A 20038-nucleotide genomic window follows, 5' to 3' on the forward strand; every position below is an offset into this window, starting at 1 on the left:
TCTTTGGAAGGACTGATGCTAAAGCTGAAACTCCAGTACTTTGGCTAGCTCATGCGAAGAGTTGACTCATTGGAAAAGACTCTGATGCTGGGAGGGATTTGGGGCAGGAGGAGAAGGGGACGACAGAGGATGAGATGGCTGGATGGCATCACTGACTCGATGGACGTGAGTCTCAGTGAACTCCGGGAGTTGGTGATGGACAGGGAAGCCTGGCGTGCTGCGATTCATGGGGTCACAAAGAGTCAGACACGACTGAGTGACTTATCTGATCTGATCTGATGAAAGAAAAATAAAAAGTCAAAGTCGCACAGTCGTGTCTGACTGCGACCCCATGGACTATACAGTCTATGGAATTCTCCAAGCCAGAATACTGAAATGGGTAGCCTTGTCCTCCTCCAGGGGATCTTCCCAACCCAGAGATCAAACTGGGGTCTGATTTTTTGCATTGCAAGTGGATTCTTTACCAACTGCACTACCAGGAAAACCCAAGAGAGAAATAGAAGAATTTTAAATCAGCATGACAGCTCAGGAGATGGCATTTAAACTTAGATGTGAAGAATGTGTAGGTACCCAGGTAAGAAGCATATGTAAACTCCTTGAAATGTGAAAGAAGCCAATAAACTAGACCATTGTAAATGGACTAGAGTTGGAGTATAGTAAGTAAAGAGGAGTGTTGGATAAAATAAAACAGAAGAAGACTGGAACAAGGTCATGCAGAGTTTAGTAAATCATGCAAAGATTTGGTGTACGCTAAGGGCACTGAGAAGCTATTGAGGGGTTTCCAGCTAAAAAATAGAAAAAGGTTTGCATTTAATGACTGACCTGGTACATAGTGAGTAGAGCATAGGAATAGAAATGAAAAGATGCAGACACAGGTTTTATAGAAATCTGAATACATTAAATACTTGTTACTGTTTGCCCACCATGCGTTTGCATTTTTGTTTTTCCAGTTCCTTTGGCAAATTGCTTTTCTCTGTTTGCAAGTCCTGGAGGAAATTCTTAGTCTTGGTCCCCAGAGGTGTTTGCTCAGAGTATTCCCATCTCTCTAGTCAGTGTGCTTGGCTCACAAAGAGGCAGAGACTCAATCAGCATATTCTGTAGAATTCAAGGATATGCACTAGAAAAGAGAAGCTCTTTTTCATTGGAGTGGCTAAATTGGAGATATGTATGCAGAGTGCTGCTGGCAGCCATTTAAAAACAGATACAGTGAACAAAGCCATCAGGACCTTGCCTCAGGCACAAGATTTAAGCCAGGATCCATATTACTGGCTGTCCTTTTTTCTCAGCTTCCAGTTGGGCTCATAAGGTGTGGATATTGCTCTTTTATTTAAAATTTTGACCTTTAGTTCATTATGACTTTTTGCATTCATTTCTTTAAATATAACATTAAAATATTATTGTTCATTGCACCTAAGATGAGTGGTTCACTCTCCTGGCCCTGGTCAACACTAATCATTTTGAATCTTTGCAGCGTTTAAATTCTATTCTTCTGTTCAGAAAATGTATCTCACATATCTTGGTGGGAAACAGAGCCCACCTTCATTCGCAACCAGAAAATGTCAACTACATCTAGGGTAGATACAGTAGGTTGGTTCACTTCACATCTATTTTGATGGGCTTATATATTGTCTTCCTTTATTTTAGAACTTAAGAAACCAAAAAACTCATTCTTTTATATTTTCTTGTGACTACTGAGCAGGCACATAACTAGGTACTACCAGTCTTACAGCGTCACAGAAGACGTGGATGCATGTGAAGTGAAGGGCAGGTATGTAGTGATCATGTGCTCTCATAAACCTGCTGGCAGAAGCAGACACATGTAGACTTCGTAGTGTGTCTGTTAGCCAGGCTGATGGAGAGAAGTGCTACATAGCATTCTATAACAATGTGTTCCCGTAGAAATATCTCACTGGAAACAGTGCATTGCTTTTATTTTTCTGATGATATAGCACTCACACCTGGTTCTTCTGATCCTCCTAAGAATTCTGAGAGTAACTTAATGTTTTTTAATTCCTCTTTGTTTAAACAAGCTGAAGGGACTGGTGTGTAATGAAAGAGCTCAGTTCATATGCCAGCTTTTCCAGTCTCCTCTGCAGCAAAGACAGAGACATACCAAATAGAGTCAACAGTCAGATGCATAGAGTTTGTACCTTGAGTTGGGGGCTAGTGACACAGACAGCAAAGGGGGCCCTGAAGTGTGGGAGGAAATGGCAGCAGAAAAACTCTGGTTTTGTGAAAGTGTCCAGAGTAGGTATCAGAGGCAGCACCTGGATCCCTTTCTTTCAGCCTGGTGAGATCCTGACCTGAGGGATGACTCTGCTAACCTCTGAGGGATGTGTCTGGACTCCTGACTCAATGATCTTGTGAGATAATAATTTCATGCTGTTTTAAGACCCTACATTTATGAGAATTTATTATATAGCAAGAAGAAATAAAAGCAATATGTTAATGTTTAATTGACCTTTTATTTTTCTTTCTTAGCAGTGCACAAACAATGGAGTGTCTCAGAATTAAAATCACCAGGGAGTCAAGAAAATGTTTACAATTATTTAAAATGTCCCTGCTATTTGACTTTGCTGACAAGAGGAATAGAGTGGAGGTGCACCACTCTGATGAGGAGGGTTTTTCATAAGCATAAAGTGATCACTTTACAGTTAAACATGGAGCTACAGTGGATCCACACTTCCTTGAAATAAAAGACCCATGTTTAGAGCATTTTGCTTTTAGAGAAATAGATCTTTTGCATACACATCTGTGGTGCAGTCCACTTATCAGAACTTTCTTCCCACTGGTGAGAAAAATATCTCCATTTCAAAGAAGCAGTGCTGTCTGCTGACCTTACCCAACATGCAAAATACAAGCCTTTAAAATGCTTTATGCTATTATCTAAATAAACAACACTGGATGAACTAACTACTACTATACATTATTGATTTTGAAAGCCATTAGGAAATATCCTGATCCTCCATGGGGCTTCTCACCTAGATTTGTAATACCTCAATACCTACTGAAGATATTCCTCAGAATGGTACGGCAATCAGCCTAGATCCAAGTGAGAAACCATTTGTTCAGGAGATCTTTACTAGGCACTGTCTGTGTGAAAAATACCAGCCTAGATACTGGGGCACAAAAACATACATGTGTACCTTTAATAACCAAGTGTGCCAGAGACTATTAGGAAAGCCAACACAAAAATATAATATAATGTGATCTGTGTTATAAGATACACTGTTGGCAGAAAGGTAATCATGACCAATACTGCTGGGGCATGCTTGCAAAGTGTCAGTCTTGGAAAACTTATAGAGGAGGAGCCAAAACTGGGCTAGAATTTTAAGGAGATTTATTATTTTTAATAATAAATTGACACTTTCATAAAAAGAAAAAACTCAAGCTACATTATGTAAAGAAAAGTTTAGAGTGTTGCATCTCAATGATTCAGAAAGCCAGTTCATAGAAGATTGTAACACTCTGAGAGAATTTGATTGCACACCATATACAGGGATATAGAGAATGAAATGGTGTGAGAGATGTTTAACAGAACTGGGTGATTGATCAGAATGGAGGTGAGAAAAAAAGGAAAGAGTAATGATGATTCATGTTTCTTACTTGAGTAATGAAGTATATAGTATACAGTAGAGTCTTTTATAAACGTTGGAAATATAGGTAATATGCTAGAAATGTTCAGTTTGGCATGATGATTTAAACCAAATCAACAAATGTTAGACTTAATGCTGTGAGTCTGATTCAGATACCATATTTGGCATCAGAAAAATGCACTTTGTGTTAGAAACTGGCAAGCTAGCAATTTCTGCAGGGCCTACGTATATAGTAGTATAAAATTTACAGACTGTGGGACACTTGGTTTAGCTACAAAGCCAGTAAAAAAGTTTCAGCCAATGCCACTTTATAGTACAGAATAGTGTATGAATTAAAATTAAGCAATTATATCTACTGCTTATGGCATAGAGCCAGAGTACTGTTACATGTAATCAGTTGAATTTAGACAGTAGATAAACATAGGATGAGATGGTTGGATGGCATCACCCACTTGATGGACCTGACTTAGAGAAAGTTCCGGGAGTTGGTGAGGGACAGGGCAGCCTGGTGTGCTGCAGTCCATGGGGTCACAAAGAGTCAGACATGACTTGAGTGACTGAACTGAACTGAACCATCAGTTCACTTACTTAAAATAAGTAAGGTCAACTACAAATGTGCTTGTAGGAGTAAATAACACTCCCTAGGGATGTATAAAGATACAGTAAGTCCCTTACATATGAACCTTCAGGTTGCCAACTTTCAAGATGTGAACCTGTGTTCACATGCCCACCTAAGATAGTTCACATGTGTGGTGTGCATTGACATGTGCGTTCATCCTCAACAAGTGGTTGTATTTTGTGTACTTTACTGTACTATAAGCTTTAAAATGTTTTCTTTATTTTTTGTCTTTTATGTATTATTTATGACTGTGTGGATCACAATAAACTGTGGAAAATTCTGAAAGAGATGGGAATACCAAACCACCTGACCTGCCTCTTGAGAAATCTGTATGCAGATCAGGAAGCAACAGTTAGAACTGGACATGGAACAACAGACTGGTTCCAAATAGGAAAAGGAGTGCGTCAAGGCTGTATATTGTCACCCTGCTTATTTAACTTATATGCAGAGTACATCATGAGAAACACTGGACTGGAAGAAACACAAGCTGGAATCAAGATTGCCAGGAGAAATATCAATAACCTCAGATATGCAGGTGGCACCACCCTTATGGCAGAAAATGAACTAAAAAACTTCTTGATGAAATGAAAGTGGAGAGTGAAAAAGTTGGCTTAAAGCTCATCATTCAGTTGAATGAAGATCATGGCATCTAGTTCCATCACTTAATGGCAAATAGATGGGGAAACAGTGGAAACAGTGTCAGACTTTATTTTGGGGGGCTCCAAAATCACTGCAGATGGTGACTGTAGCCATGAAATTAAAAGACGCTTACTCTTTGGAAGGAAAGTTATGATCAACCTAGATAGCATATTCAAAAGCAGAGACATTACTTTGCCAACAAAAGTTCGTCTAGTCAAGGCTATGGTTTTTCCTGTGGTCATGTATGCATGTGAGAGTTGGACTGTGAAGAAGGCTGAGCGCCAAAAAATTGATGCTTTTGAACTGTGGTGTTGGAGAAGACTCTTGAGAGTCCCTTGGACTGCAAAGAGATCAAACCAGTCCATTCTGAAGGAGATCAGCCCTGGGATTTCTTTGGAAGGACTGATGCTAAAGCTGAAACTCCAGTACTTTGGCCACCTCATGTGAAGAGTTGACTCATTGGAAAAGACTCTGATGCTGGGAGGGACTGGGGGCAGGAGGAGAAGGGGACGACAGGGGATGAGATGGCTGGATGGCATCACTGACTCGATGGATGTGAGTCTCAGTGAACTCCTGGAGTTGGTGATGGACAGGGAGGCCTGGCGTGCTGCAATTCATGGGGTCGCAAAGAGTCGGACACACTGAGTGACTGATCTGATCTGATGACACCGGATGCCATGATCTAGTTTTTTGAATGTTGAGTTTTAAGCCAACTTTTTCACTCTCCTCTTTCACTTCTGTCATAGGCTCCTTAGTTGCTCTTCAATTTCTGCCATAAGGGTGGTGTCATCTGCATATCTGAGGTTATTGATGTTTCTCCTGGCAATCTTGATCCCAGCTTGTGTTTCATCCAGCCCAGTACTATGCATGATATACTCTGCATAGAAGATAAATAAGCAGAGTAACTATATACTGCCTTGACACACTCTATTCCCAATTTGGAATCAATCCATTGTCCCATATCTGGTTCTAACTTTTACTTCTTAACCTGCATACGATTCATACAGGAGGCAGTTAAGGTGGTCTGGTGTTCCCATCTCTTTGAGAATTTTTCACAGTGTGTTTTGACACACACAGTCAAATGCTTTGATGCAATAAATAAAGCAGAAGTATATGTTTTTCTGGAACATTCTTGCTTTTTCTATGATCCAATGGATGTTGGCAATTTGTCTCTGGTTCCTCTCCAGCTTGAACATCGGGAAATTCTTGGTTCGTGCCCTGTTGAAGCCTCACTTGCAGATTTTTGAGCATTAATTTCCTAGTACTTGCTATGCTAAGTTACTTCAGTCGTGTCTGACTCTGTGCGACCCCATAGACGGCAGCCCCCCAGGCTCCCCCATCCCTGGGATTCTCCAGGCAAGAACATAGGAATAGGTTGCCATTTCCTTCTCCAATGCATGAAAGTGAAAAGTGAAAGTGAAGTCCCTCAGTCATGTCCAACTCTTAGCGACCCCATGGACTGCAGCCTAACAGGCTCCTCTGTCCATGGGATTTTCCAAGCAAGAGTACTGGAGTGGGGTGCCATTGCCTTCTCCCCTAGCACGTGCGATAAGTGCAATTATTTGGTAGTTTCAACATTCTTTGGCATTGTCTTTCTTTGGGATTGGGATGAAAACTGACCTTTTCCAGTTCTATGGCCACTGCTGAGTTTTCCAAATTTGCTGCCATATTGAATGCAGCACTTTCACAGCATCATCAATTAGGATTTGAAATAGCTCAGCTGGAATTCCATCAGGTCCACTAGATGTGTTCGTAGTGCAAACTTGACTTCACACTTCATGTTTCTGAATCCAGGTGAGTGATCACACCATCGTGGTTATCTGGGTCAGGAAGATCTTTTTTGTATAGTTCTTCTGTGTATTCTTGCCACCATTTCTTAATATCTTCACTTAATGTTCAGTTCAGTTCATTTCAGTCACTCAGTCTTGTCTGACTCTTTGTGATCCCATGAATCACAGCACGCCAGGCCTCCCTGTCCATCAGCACCACCCAGAATTCACTCAAACTCATGTCCATTGGGTCAGTGATGCCATCCAGTGATCTCATCCTCTATCATCCCCTTGTCCTCCAGCCCCCAATCCCTCCCACCATCAGGGTCTTTTCCAATGAGTCAACTCTTCGCATCAGGTGGCCAAAGTACTGGAGTTTCAGCTTTAACATCAGTCCTTCCAAAGAAATCCCAGGGCTGATCTCCTTCAGAATGGACTGGTTGGATCTCTTTGCAGTCCAAGGGACTCTCAAGAGTCTTCTCCAACACCACAGTTCAAAAGCATCAATTCTTCGGTGCTCAGCTTTCTTCACAGTCCAACTCTCACATCCATACATGACCACTAGAAAAACCATAACCTTGACTAGACGGACCTTTGTTGGCAAAGTAATGTCTTTGCTTTTCAATATTCTATCTAGGTTGGTCATAACTTTTCTTCTAAGCAGTGTCTTTTAATTTCATGGCTGCAGTCACCATCTGCAGTGATTTTGGAGCCCCCCAAAAATAAAGTCTGACATTGTTTCCACTGTTTCCACATCTATTTGCCATGATGTGATGGGACCAGATGCCATGATCTTTGTTTTCTGAATGTTGGGTGTTAAGCCAACTTTTTAACTCTCTACTTTCACTTTAATCAAGAGGCTTTTTATTTTTTCTTCACTTTCTGCCATAAGGGTGGTGTCATTTGCATATCTGAGGTTATTGATACTTCTCCTGGCAATCTTGATTCCAGCTGTGCTTCTTCCAGCCCAGAGTTTCTCATGATGTATTCTGCATAGAAGTTAAATAGGCAGGGTGACAATATTCAGCCTTGACTCACTCCTTTTGCTTTTTGGAAATGGTCTGTTGTTCCATGTCCAGTTCTAACTGTTGCCTCCTGACCTGCATATAGGTTTCTCAAGAGGCAGGTCAGGTGGTCTGGTACTCCCTTCTCTTTCAGAATTTTCCACAGTTTATTGTGATCCACACAGTCAAAGGCTTTGGCATAGTCAATAAAGCAGAAATAGATGCTTTTCTGGAACTCTCTTGCTTTTTTGATGATCCAGCAGATGTTGGCAATTTGATCTCTGGTTCCTCTGCCTTTTCTAAAACTAGCTTGAACATCTGGAAGTTCATGGTTCACGTATTGCTGAAGTCTGGCTTGGAGTATTTTGAGCATTACTTTACTAGCTTGTGAGATGAGTGCAATTGTGCAGTAGTTTGAGCATTCTTTGGCACTGCCTTTCTTTTGGATTGGAATGAAAACTGACCTTTTCCAGTCCTGTGGCCACTGCTGAGTTTTCCAAATTTGCTGGCACATTGAGTGCAGTACTTTCACAGCATCACCTTTCAGGATTTGAAGTAGCTCAACTGGAATGCCATCACCTCGACTAGCTTTGTTCGTAGTGATGCTTTCTAAGGCCAGCTTGACTTCACATTCCAGGATGTCTGCCTCTAGGTCAGTGATCACACCATCGTGATTATCTGGGTCGTGAAGATCTTTTTTGTACAGTTCTTCTGTGTATTCTTGCCACGTCTTTTTAATATCTTCTGCTTCTGTTAGATCCATACCATTTCTGTCCTTTATCGAGCCCATCTTTGCATGAAATGTTCCCTTTGTATCTCTAATTTTCTTGAAAGGCATCTCTAGTCTTTCCCATTCTGTTGATTTCCTCTATTTCTTTGCATTGATTGCTGAGTAAGGCTTCTCATCTATTCTTGCTATTCTTTGGAACTCTGCATTCAGATGCTTATATCTATCCTTTTCTCCTTTGGTTTTCGCTTCTCTTCTTTTCATAGCTATTTGTAATGCCTTCTCAGACAGCCATTTTGCTTTTTTGCATTTCCTTTCCATGCCGATGGTGTTGATCCCTGTCTCCTGTACAATGTCATGAACCTCCGTCCATAGTTCATCAGGCACTCTATCTATCAGATCTAGTCTCTTAAATCTATTTCTCACTTCCACTGTATAATCATAAGGGATTTGATTTAGGTCATATCTGAATGGTCTAGTGGTTTTCCCTACTTTCTTCATTTTAAGTCTGAATTTGGCAATAAGGAGTTCATGATCTGAGCCACAGTCTGCTCCCAGTCTTGTTTTTGCTGACTGTATAGAGCTTCTCTATCTTTGGCTGCAAAGAATATAATCAATCTGATTTCAGTGTTCACCATCTGGTGATGTCCATGTGTAGAGTCTTCTTTTGTGTTGTTGGAAAAGGGTGTTTGCTATAACCAGTGCATTTTTCTTGGCAAAACTCTATTAGTCTTTGCCCTGCTTCATGAAGATCTTATAGGTCATCATAGAACCACTCAACTTCAGCTTCTTTGGCATTAGTGGTTGTAGCATAGCCTTGGATTGCTGTCATATTCAATGCTTTGCCTTGGAAATGAATAAAGATCATTCTGTCATTTTTGAGGTCGCACCCGAGTACTGCATTTCAGAGTCTTTCTGACTATGAGGGCTACTCCATTTCTTCTAAGGGATTCTTGCCCACAATAATAGATATATTCATCATCTGAATTAAATTCACCCATTCCCTTTCATTTTTTTTCTCCACTGATTCCTAAAATGTTGATTTTACTCTTGTCATCTCCTGTTTGACCACTTCCAATTTACCTTGATTCATGGATCTAACATTTTATGTTCCTATGCAATATTGTTCTTTACAGCACCAGATTTACTTCCATCACCAGTCATATCCACAACTGGGTGTTATATTTGCTTTTGTTCCATCTCTTCATTCTTTCTGGAGTTATTTCTCCACTCTTTTCCAGTAGCATATTGGACACTTACCAACCTGGGGTGTTTTATGGATTACTTTTTGATAAGAGTTAGGCAAATAATTCTAAAGGAGATCAGTCCTGGGTGTTCTTTGGAAGTACTGATGCTAAAGCTGAAGCTCCAATACTGTGGCCACCTCATGAAAAGATTTGATGCATTGGAAAAGACTCTGATGGTGGGAGGGATTGGGGGCAGGAGGAGAAGGGGACGACAGAGGATGAGATGGCTGGATGGCATCACTGACTCGATGGACATAAGTTTGGGTGAACTCCGGGAGTTGGTGATGGACAGGGAGGCCTGGTGTGCTGTGATTCATGGGGTCACAAAGAGTCAGACACGATTGAGCGACTGAACTGAACTGAACTGAACTGAGGCAAATAATAATAATTATCACTCACCACAGTCTTTTGAATAATATTTAGTAATATTTGGCTTTTTGTCACTCTTGGTTCAGGAGTTCTCAGTAATAATGTAATTGTAGGTGAGCTCTGCACAGCTCTTTTCTGACTGTGATTCTTACTACCCAAACCCAGAAGAAGGAACCTCATGATTAGTATGATGTTGTGTGTTACTACTTCTTTGAAAACATCACCTGAAAAACTGCTTTGGGTAAAAATACATCATAATTTACATTGGTAATATTGCATTGCAACTCACTGTTATCAAAACCATGTACTTGTATGAACTTGATTCACTGTCTTGTCTAACCTGATGAAACTATGAGCCATGCTGTGGAGGGTCACCCAAGATGGACTGGTCATGGTGGGGAGTTCTGACAAAACGTCGTCCCCTGGAGGAGGGAATGCCAAACCACTTCAGTATTCTTGCCTTGAAAACACCATGAACAGGATGAAGAAAGATGTAGTAGACAGAAAAAATGCCCTCTCCCCTCAAAAGATGTTCACATACTGATACCTAGATCCTTTGAACACATTATACTATTTGACTTTGCAGATACAATGATGAATCACAGGATGGTATATCATTATCTGTATGAGCCTGGTGTGATCACAAGAGGCCTAAAAAGAGAGTGGCAGGAGGGTCAGAGACAGAGAAAGAGATGCAATAATGAAAGCAGTGGGTAAGAATCAAAGAGAGATTTGAAGGTGCTATGCTGCTGGTTTTGAAGACAGAGGAAGGGGCCATGAGCTAAGAAATGTAGGCAAAAGTGCACAGGCTGGAAAAGGCAAGGAAATAGATTCTTCCCAAGAGCTTTCACAGACTCTGCAGTCTTGCTAGTATTTGAGTTCAACAAAGTAAAACCTGTGTGGGGCTTAAATATGTGTTATTTTAAGCAAAAATAGATGTAGAAAGCTGTGATACTAATAGCAACAACAGAACACTAATTTTAAAATTCTTGTGCAGAGACTATATAATCAGGGTATCTGCTTTGGAATTTCCCATTTCAAACATGATTTTGAAATTCTATTAGGATCCCACCTTAAAATGCTTCTTCAATTTTCTTTTGCTGTTAGAATAAACAGCAACATCCGTAATGTGACCAACAAGGCCCTGGTGATCCATCCTGTGTATATTTCTCCAATTTCACAGAATGCAGCTGTCCCCTTGACCTTGCCATTCCACGCATGTTGCTCTGTTTTCAGTTCTTTGTAATGAGTGATATCCCAACTCCTCACTCTGTGCCACCTCCACTGCAAGGCCTATAGACAAGGTCCAAGAGGATCCTGACTGCAGCCTCTGTCCTTCCTCCAATTCACCCCATCTTATCTTCAAATCTATTTTCAATTGTTGCTTTTCTAATTCTGTGAATGGTGAGTATACTACATGTCAGGGGAGGGGGGAATTAAGTTTATTTACATATTGAAGAAAAACACCAAATTAGAAAAGAAGAGATGGCCAACACAAGAAACAAAAACTGATACTGTGACTTTCTGGAAAAGAGACTGAAAACCCATGAGAAAGACCACAAGACTGAGAGCAAAAATGGAAATATTAGGAGAAGATGACACTTCTTTAGTTTTTTCCTCTCTCTTTTGTTTATTCTCATTTTCCTCACTTTAAATTTGGGATGCTGCAAGTTTTAGTCTGAAGTTCTTTTATGCTGTTACTTTATATATAAATATAGATATATTCTGCTTAGTTTATCTTTTTCATAGATAAACTAGATTTCAGTTAACTTGGTGGGAGCGGGGCTATAGAGGAAGCTGGGAGGAACTTGCTATCAAACTGTGTAAGCTGTGGGTTTTGCCTTCTGTGGTCATAGGAAAGAGGAAAATAACTATTTAGATTCTTGAGACATAAAATGCTGAAGCTGAGTTGAGAGTTCTAATGAGCCAGGACAAATACAAATCTGTCTAAGTAAGGCTGGAAGACAAAAATATACCAGAGAAATAAAGCATTGTATCCATCAGATATAAGAAATCAACATTCATTTAAAAAGTAAGAATGTAATAAAATTGAAACGTAGAAAAAAGAATTAAGGTCCCAAGTGCATGAAGAATAGAATTCTGAAAGAGACTACTGTACTTAAGTGTGTATATTTTGATTAAAGGAACACAGAGACAGAAAGAGAATAGAAATAAAATGAACCAAAGTGAAGGATAAAAGATATACAAATTCTAGAAATTGTCTTCTTTATGAATTGACTCTTTTTTCATTATAAAATGAAAAAATATATCTTGTGTTAAATCTCTTACAGTATATCTTCTGGTAAAATCTACTTTGTATGCCAGCTTATATATGTTCAATATTTGTATTGAATTTTGTTTTCCAATTATTTACTTTCAAATTTCTATATCTTTATATTCAATGTACATATTTCTCATAACCACATACAGCGAGTCTTGCTTTTTAATTAGAGCTTAATCTATTTACATTTACTGTAAACATTAATGTGTTTAAGTCTCCCATCTTGTGGTTTGTTTTCTATAAGTTCTATCAGTATTTGATTATCTTATTATTCCTTTCTTATTTCCTATTAAGTGACTTGTATTTTTAAAATTTTTCTATAGAGAGTGATTAAGATAAACACTTTTCACTTATTTATTTATGACAGTGTTCTCAGAGCTCTATCAATTAGTTTCATAATGGAAAGAATCTCATATATATATATATATATATATATATATATATATATATATATATAAATTGGGATTGAAAAGGTAGAGTTAGAAAAACTCTGAAGGACAGTGAAGGGTGCCCAAATTGCACAGAAAACTAGAGGGGGTTAGAAAGCTTTAGATGTTGAACAAAAATTTTGATGATTATCTCTGAAATCCTTCTGATGAAAATAGATTGACTCTAATCAAATCCTATGAGCAAGGAAAGGATAAATCCACTGGAGACATAAAGGATAAGCTCTTTAACAACTTCAGATAATACTCAGGAGTATCCTGAAGCAAACGTGAACATAGCTTTCTCCTTATTGTTTTTTTTTTGTAAAAAGATTTAACTAAAAATAGAAGATTTAGTATGCAAAAAACCTCAAATGGAAAATAATCCCTTTCTCAAATCTCCTGCTCATTGAGTATTTTTATGAAAGCAAAATAGACTAATACCTAAAATAAACCAATCTCTTACAAATAAAGCAACTAAATATTCCAATCTCAGTGATTTTAAGGATCATAAGAAGAAATGCTTTCTTAGGACACCAGTGCATATACCATAAACAAAAATGACATTTGGGAAAAAAATACAATTGTCCGATGTTAACTAAGAAAGTAAAAGAAAACAAACTAAAGTAGACAATCAATAAAAGTGATAGGTTGTTGTGTCATCACCTCATGTCCAACTTTTTGTGACCCTATGGACTGTACCACACCAGGCTTCCTTGTCCCTCATCATCTCCCAGAGTTTGTTCAAGTTTATATCCATTGTATCAGTAATGCCATCCAACCATCTCATCCTCTGCCACCCTCTTCTCCTTCTCTTTTAATCTTCCCCAATATCTGTTGGGAAAACTTTCCCTCATTGTCTTTTCCAATAAGTTGGCTGTTCACAACAGGTGGCCAAAGTATTGAGGCTTCAGCTTCAGCACCAGTCCTTCCAATGAATATTCAGAATTGATTTCCTTTAAGATTGACTGGTTTTATCTCCTTGCTGTCCAAGGGACTCTCAAAAGTCTTCTCTAGCACCTCAGTTCAAAAATATCAATTTTTTGGTGCTCTGCCTTCTTTATGTGAAATATAGAGTCAAATCCTCATTTTTTTGTTTGTTTGTTTAATTTTTAAAGTTACAAGAAGAAATTTATCTAAATATTTGAGGGCAGCCTTGTAAAATTTTGATTGACATACATAGTAAAATTGCTAAGCATAAAGTTTTGCATTGTTATACAACCTCTGCTTTAAAGTTAATAAGCTCTTCAGGGGTAAAGTGTCTCAATCCTCAGATACTCACTCTCCTATGTTTAACTGATACTATTTCCTTGTTTGTGACAGCACAACTGATAAATTCATAGAGAAGAGTGTACTCTTCAAATTTCTAGGCTCAGTATTCTTCTGATAGTGCCTTACTTGAAATTCTTCAGGACTTTCTTACTCATAATAGGGTCATTGATGATTTGTACATTGACTTACTTGAGTCTGAATCCAACTCAAATTGAAGATATTCCAAAAGAACTGAACTCTCTGTGCATTAAAATATCCACTGATATTAGCAGAATTATTAGAGCTGGATCCATGAAGGTCCAGACAGACCCATTCAAACTTCTATCAAAAATTTTTAAAATAGTCTCTAAAACCAGAACTCAAAAAAGAAGACTATATCAATAGATAAAAACCTAAAAAAGAAATGATACATTATCCCTGTGTCAGTTATCATAATATTTTTATCCTCCAAGTCAAGAAACTCAACAGGCAAGGATACAGAACGGTTTCATGATCATCAGTTCAATTCAGTTTAGTCACTCAGTTGTGTCTGACTTTTTGCAACCCCATGAATCGCAGCATGCCAATCCTCCCTGTCCATTACCAACTCCAGGAGTTCACTCAGACTCACGTCCATCGAGTCAGTGATGCCATCCAGCCATCTCATCCTCTGTCGTCCTCTTCTCCTCCTGCCCCCAATACCTCCCAGTCATAAGGTTATCAATAAAATAGTTACTCCCAACTTCCCTGTGAGAGCAAAAACACAGACAGTTTTATATTTGGTGTCATAGGAGGCCTCTTTATAGTCAAATCATAGATCAATATTCTGCTTTCTTTATTGTTCTTTTGTATCAAGATAATCTGTTCCTCTAAGCCTTGTCCTTGCAAGGTCAAAAATATACCTGGGCATTTATGCTTCAGGATTTACTAACACACCTTCTTATTTATCACAAGTTCTTTACCAGGGACTTCACAACCTTACATATCCTTCTGATTCTATTGTTATTCAGCGTATGTATCACCTTTGGCATATTGTAAAGATTACTTTAACTTAGAGATTAATTCCTTTTGTTTATACACTATTTTAGTTCAAAAAGGATATAAATATTTTCTAAAATAAATTGCAATTTAACCAATAAATATGCATTAACTAAACATGAACAGGAGTCAATTTACTTACCCTTGACAGTTTAATAGTCATGTAAAACTTTCAGAAACCAGTTACCAAGGGAAAATTAAAAGAATTCCTTGGTCTCATGAGTTTCCAATTTTTTTCTGAAATCGATACATCTCATTATGGTTTAAGCAAGTATTCAAGAATGAAACTTCTTCTTTGGGAACATAATCATATGTTCTGAAAGCACAGAGTTTGTGATCTAAAATTGCCTTCATATAGTTCTCAATCAGGAATCTAAGGAGCTGGAAAGAATGTTGTTCCTAAAGATATAAAAACAACAAAAACCTGGAAAAAACTTTCATGCTTTTTTAAACTCATCAGAAAGTGAGATAGTAGGGCAATGAACTGGACTAAAATTGAAGATGGACAAGCAGCTGAAAGAGAAGATTCATAAATTCTGGCCTAATTGAGTGGGATGCAGAAACAATTGTAAGAATAGCTTAGTAAGGGAGATTGGTATAGCATTAGAGTTTGACTGTACAATAACAAGGAAGGGTCATGCATCTAGAAATGGCAAACATGAGAGGAGTCCACACAGTCTTGCAGGCTTTTCTCCATGAATCCAACTCATTAAAACGATTGGAAAAGCCCCACCAGGTCTTTTTAATGTTATATACATTAAGGAGGGGAATAGAAGTAGCCACTGCAGGAAGGCATGAAATTCTTCTACTGGGATCATTCTTCTCTAAATCTCTTACAAAAGCATTAATTTGTGAAGGAAGAGGAAATGCAACAAACATGGTGCTAATTAGGGTACTGGTGAAGACTCTTGAGAGTCCCTTGGACTGCACGGAGATCCAACCAGTCCATTCTAAAAGTCAGTCCTGGGTATTCCTTGGAAGGACTGATACTAAAGCTGAAACACCAATACTTTGACCACCACATGCGAAGAGTTGACTCATTGGAAAAGACTCTGATGCTGGGAGGGATTGGGGGCAGGAGGAGAAGGGGATGACAGAGGATGAAATGGCTGGATGGCATCACCAACTCAATGGACATGAGTTTGGGTGAACTCCGGGAGTTGGTGATGGACAGGGAGGCCTGGCGTGCTGTGATTCATGGGGTTGCAAAGAGTCAGACATGACTGAGCAACTGAACTGAACTAAACTGAAGACCTGTTGCCAGCCAGAAGGGAACAAGGGGGATAAAGTGTTCCCTAACCTTGCAGAGGCACAGGAATATGTGCTAAGAGTCAGAGATATACCCAAAAAGGGGTGGGAGTACTGAGAAAGCCACACCCCTGAAACTTAGGATAGGAAAATTGTCTAAGACTAAAGCTTAATAAAATATATTTTAAAATCTCATATTCCCAACCCAAGACTAACAAGCAACAAGTTAACTACAAAAAATATACCCTCTATGAGTGTACATTAAAGGGGAGACCTAAATCTGAGAATGGAGCAGTCACTAAAAAAAATCCCTTAGCAAATCAGCCCCGATCCTAAACACATAGTCCCCCAGAAGCCTTTGTAGCTTGCGGTAAATTGAAAGTAACTATGCTGCTGCTGCTAAGTCACTTCAGTCGTGTCCGACTCTGTGTGACCCCATAGACGGCAGCCCAGCAGGCTCCCCCGTCCCTGGGATTCTCCAGGCAAGAATACTGGAGTGGGTTGCCATTTCCTTCTTCAATGCATGAAAGTGAAAAGTGAAAGTGAAGTCGCTCAGTCGTGTCCGACTCTGTGCAATCCCATAGACAGCAGCCTACCAGGCTCCTCCGTCCATGGGATTTTCCAGGCAAGAGTACTGGAGTGGGGTGCCATTGCCCAATTAAAACCCAACTCAACTCCTTATTAGATGAACTAAATCCCACACAAAGGACTAGCATAAAGATGTCCCTATTTTCAGGGATAGATGAAACATTTACCTCAGTCTCTACTCTCCTACAAAATATGACTGATTTTCAACAAAAGTCAAGAAAAAACAACACACACACAACCAAGAGAGAAAAGAATTGTTAAATCCCAAATGGAAAATAAATTTATAAAAATATATTTTACTTCATTAGTTAACTGGGAAAAATATAAATTAATACAAAAGAGATCTAATTCAGACCCTTTTGGTTTGCAAAATAAATAAGCTTCCTTGCATTTGAGGATGTGAAGCTATGAATAAATCACTAATAAGAATATATTGGTTCAACCACTTTGGTATATAATTTGGCCATTCCTACAGAAGTGAACATCATTCAACTTAAGAATTTACTTTTAGGTTTTAATTTATATTAACTAATGCATGTTTATGGAAGTGTATGCAATTAAGTTCATTGCTATTCTGTTTTTAATGGTGAAAGTGTGGAAGTAACATAGTGAACATCAGTGTGTGTGTTAGTCGCTAAATCGTCTTTGAGTCTTTGCAACCCCATGGACTGTAGCTCACCAGATTCCCTGTTCATGCAGTTCTTCAGGCAAGAATACGGGGGTGGGTTGCCCTTTCCTTCTCCAGGAGATCTTCCCAATCCAGGGATCGAACCCAAATCTCCTGCATTGCAGGCAGATTCTTTACCATTTGAGCCACAAGGGAAGCTCTGGTGAAGTTCAGATGAACTGAAGTGAACTTCAGTAGATAAAGCCTAAATAAGTTGCTACTTACTGGCAAAATAGAATCCTGCTGCTGTTGCTGCTGCTAAGTCGCTTCAGTCATGTCCGACTCTGTGCGACCCTATAGATGGCAGCCCACCAGGCTTCCCGGTCCCTGGGATTCTCCAGGCAAGTACACTGGAGTGGGTTGCCATTTCCTCCTCCAATGCATGAAAGTGAAAAGTGAAAGTGAAGTCGGTTAGTCGTGTCAGACTCTTAGCGACCCCATGGACTGCAGCCTACCAAGCTCCTCTGTCCATGGGATTTTCCAGGCAAAAGTATTGGATTGGGTTGCTATTGCCTTCTCCAAATAGAATCCTATAAGGCAGTAAATATTAATAAAGCAGATCTGAAAATAATCTTAAAATAATTTTGGATTTGAAACGTTACATGCAATGCAACATACATATAAAAGTGAAATCATTGTATATTAATAGCTGCTGCTACTGCTAAGTTGCTTCAGTCGTGTCCGACTCTGTGTGACCCCATAGACGGCAGCCCACCAGACTTCCCCGTCCCTGGGATTCTCCAGGCAAGAACACTGGAGTGGGTTGCCATTTCCTTCTCCAATGTGTGAAAGTGAAAAGTGAAAGTGAAGTCGCTCAGTCGTGTCGGACTCCTAACGACCCCATGGACTGCAGCCTACCAGGCTCCTCCGTCCATGGGATTTTCTAGGCAAGAGTACTGGAGTGACTTGCCATTGCCTTCTCTGTGTATTAATAGCAAGTTGAATTAAATAAAATTGTTTTTTATACGTTAGATAAGATCAGCTATCATCAATTTCAGGCTTCCTCAATGATTCAACAGGTAACCTGCAATCCAGGAGACGTGGGTTTGATCTTTGGGTCAGCAAAATCCCCTGGAGAAATGGCAACCCACGCTAGTATTCTTGCTTGGGAGATCTCATGGACAGAGGAGCCTGGTGGGCTAGAGTTCAATGGGTTGCAAAGAGTTGAACAGGATTGAGTGACTAAGCATACAACATGCACATCATTGATTTCATGGGGTTAAACCTAATTTGGAGAAGGCAATGGCACCCCACTCTAGTGCTCCTGCCTGGAAAATCCCTTGGACAGAGGAGCCTGGAAGGCTGCAGTACATGGGGTCGCTAAGAGTCGGACATGACTGAGCGACTTCACTTTCACTTTTCACTTTCATGCATTGGAGAAGGAAATGGCAACCCACTCCAGTGTTCTTGCCTGGAGAATCCCAGGGACAGGGGAGCCTGGTGGGCTGCCGTCTATGGGGTCGCACAGAGTCCAACTCGACTGAAGTGACTTAGCAGCAGCAAATCTAATTTAATTTGAAATGATTTAAACCTGTGGCAGATTCATGTTGATGTATGGCAAAACCAATACAATATTGTAAAGTAATTAACCTCCAATAAAAATAAATAAATTTAAATTAAAAAAATAATAAATATATTTTTTGTGGATATTGTTGTTGGCAGCTAGCTAATAACTTACTAACTAAATACATTTCTTGACCATAAAATGAGTTAAACATTATTATAAGAATTTTACATGTACTAACTTGTTTAATCCTCAGATTAGTCCCATAAGGTAGATACATCATTACATTTATTTTTATAGAGAAAGACACTGAGACTAAGTTAATTTTGTAACTATTTAATGAAAGAGAAAGAATAAAATCCTGGAAGGAAGTAATCAACTTTACAGAAGGGAAGAAGGGAGGTGAGAATGAATATCAACAGGAGGAGATATATATATATATATATATATATATATATATATATATATATATAATTAAAAAAAGAAATAACAAAGTGGTTGAGAGATATGAAGTTAACGTGGTAAAATATAATAATCTGTTTTATTTCTTGGCAGTCCATAGTTGTCTATTATTTTACTTTTATATTTTTCTTAATGTTTGAAATATTCTTTTTTTTATTTCAAAAGAAAGACAAACCAAACTTTTTGTGAATTGTTCCCCTTAGTTTCCAAGCATATGTTTGTTTTCAAGTGATCTTCAAGGTCCTTCAGAACAGCCCCTGATAATAACAGCTGACACTTACATGCCAGAAAAGTATCTGTAAGAAGTAGAACAGAAAAAAAAGACTTAAGAAAAAAGAAATTTTCTCTGCAAGTACTGGAAAGTTAGTTATTCAGTAAATATTTTAGAGTTCCAAAATCATACAAGTATTTAGCTTCTTGTACATGAAAGATAATTGCTCTTAGAAATTATTTGGCTGAAAAGCAGCAAAAGCCAAAAAAAAGCTCAGAGAAAATAAACTAACCACAGGGAAGTAATCAATTCACAAAACATGAACAACAAAAATACTATGGCACAGGAACACTCCTAAATTAGGGTAAGATCATAGGTGCTGCTTCTCCTAAC

The sequence above is a fragment of the Bos javanicus genome, chromosome 19 (genome assembly GCF_032452875.1).
Source record: "Bos javanicus breed banteng chromosome 19, ARS-OSU_banteng_1.0, whole genome shotgun sequence".
In the NCBI taxonomy this organism is placed as follows: domain Eukaryota; kingdom Metazoa; phylum Chordata; class Mammalia; order Artiodactyla; family Bovidae; genus Bos; species Bos javanicus.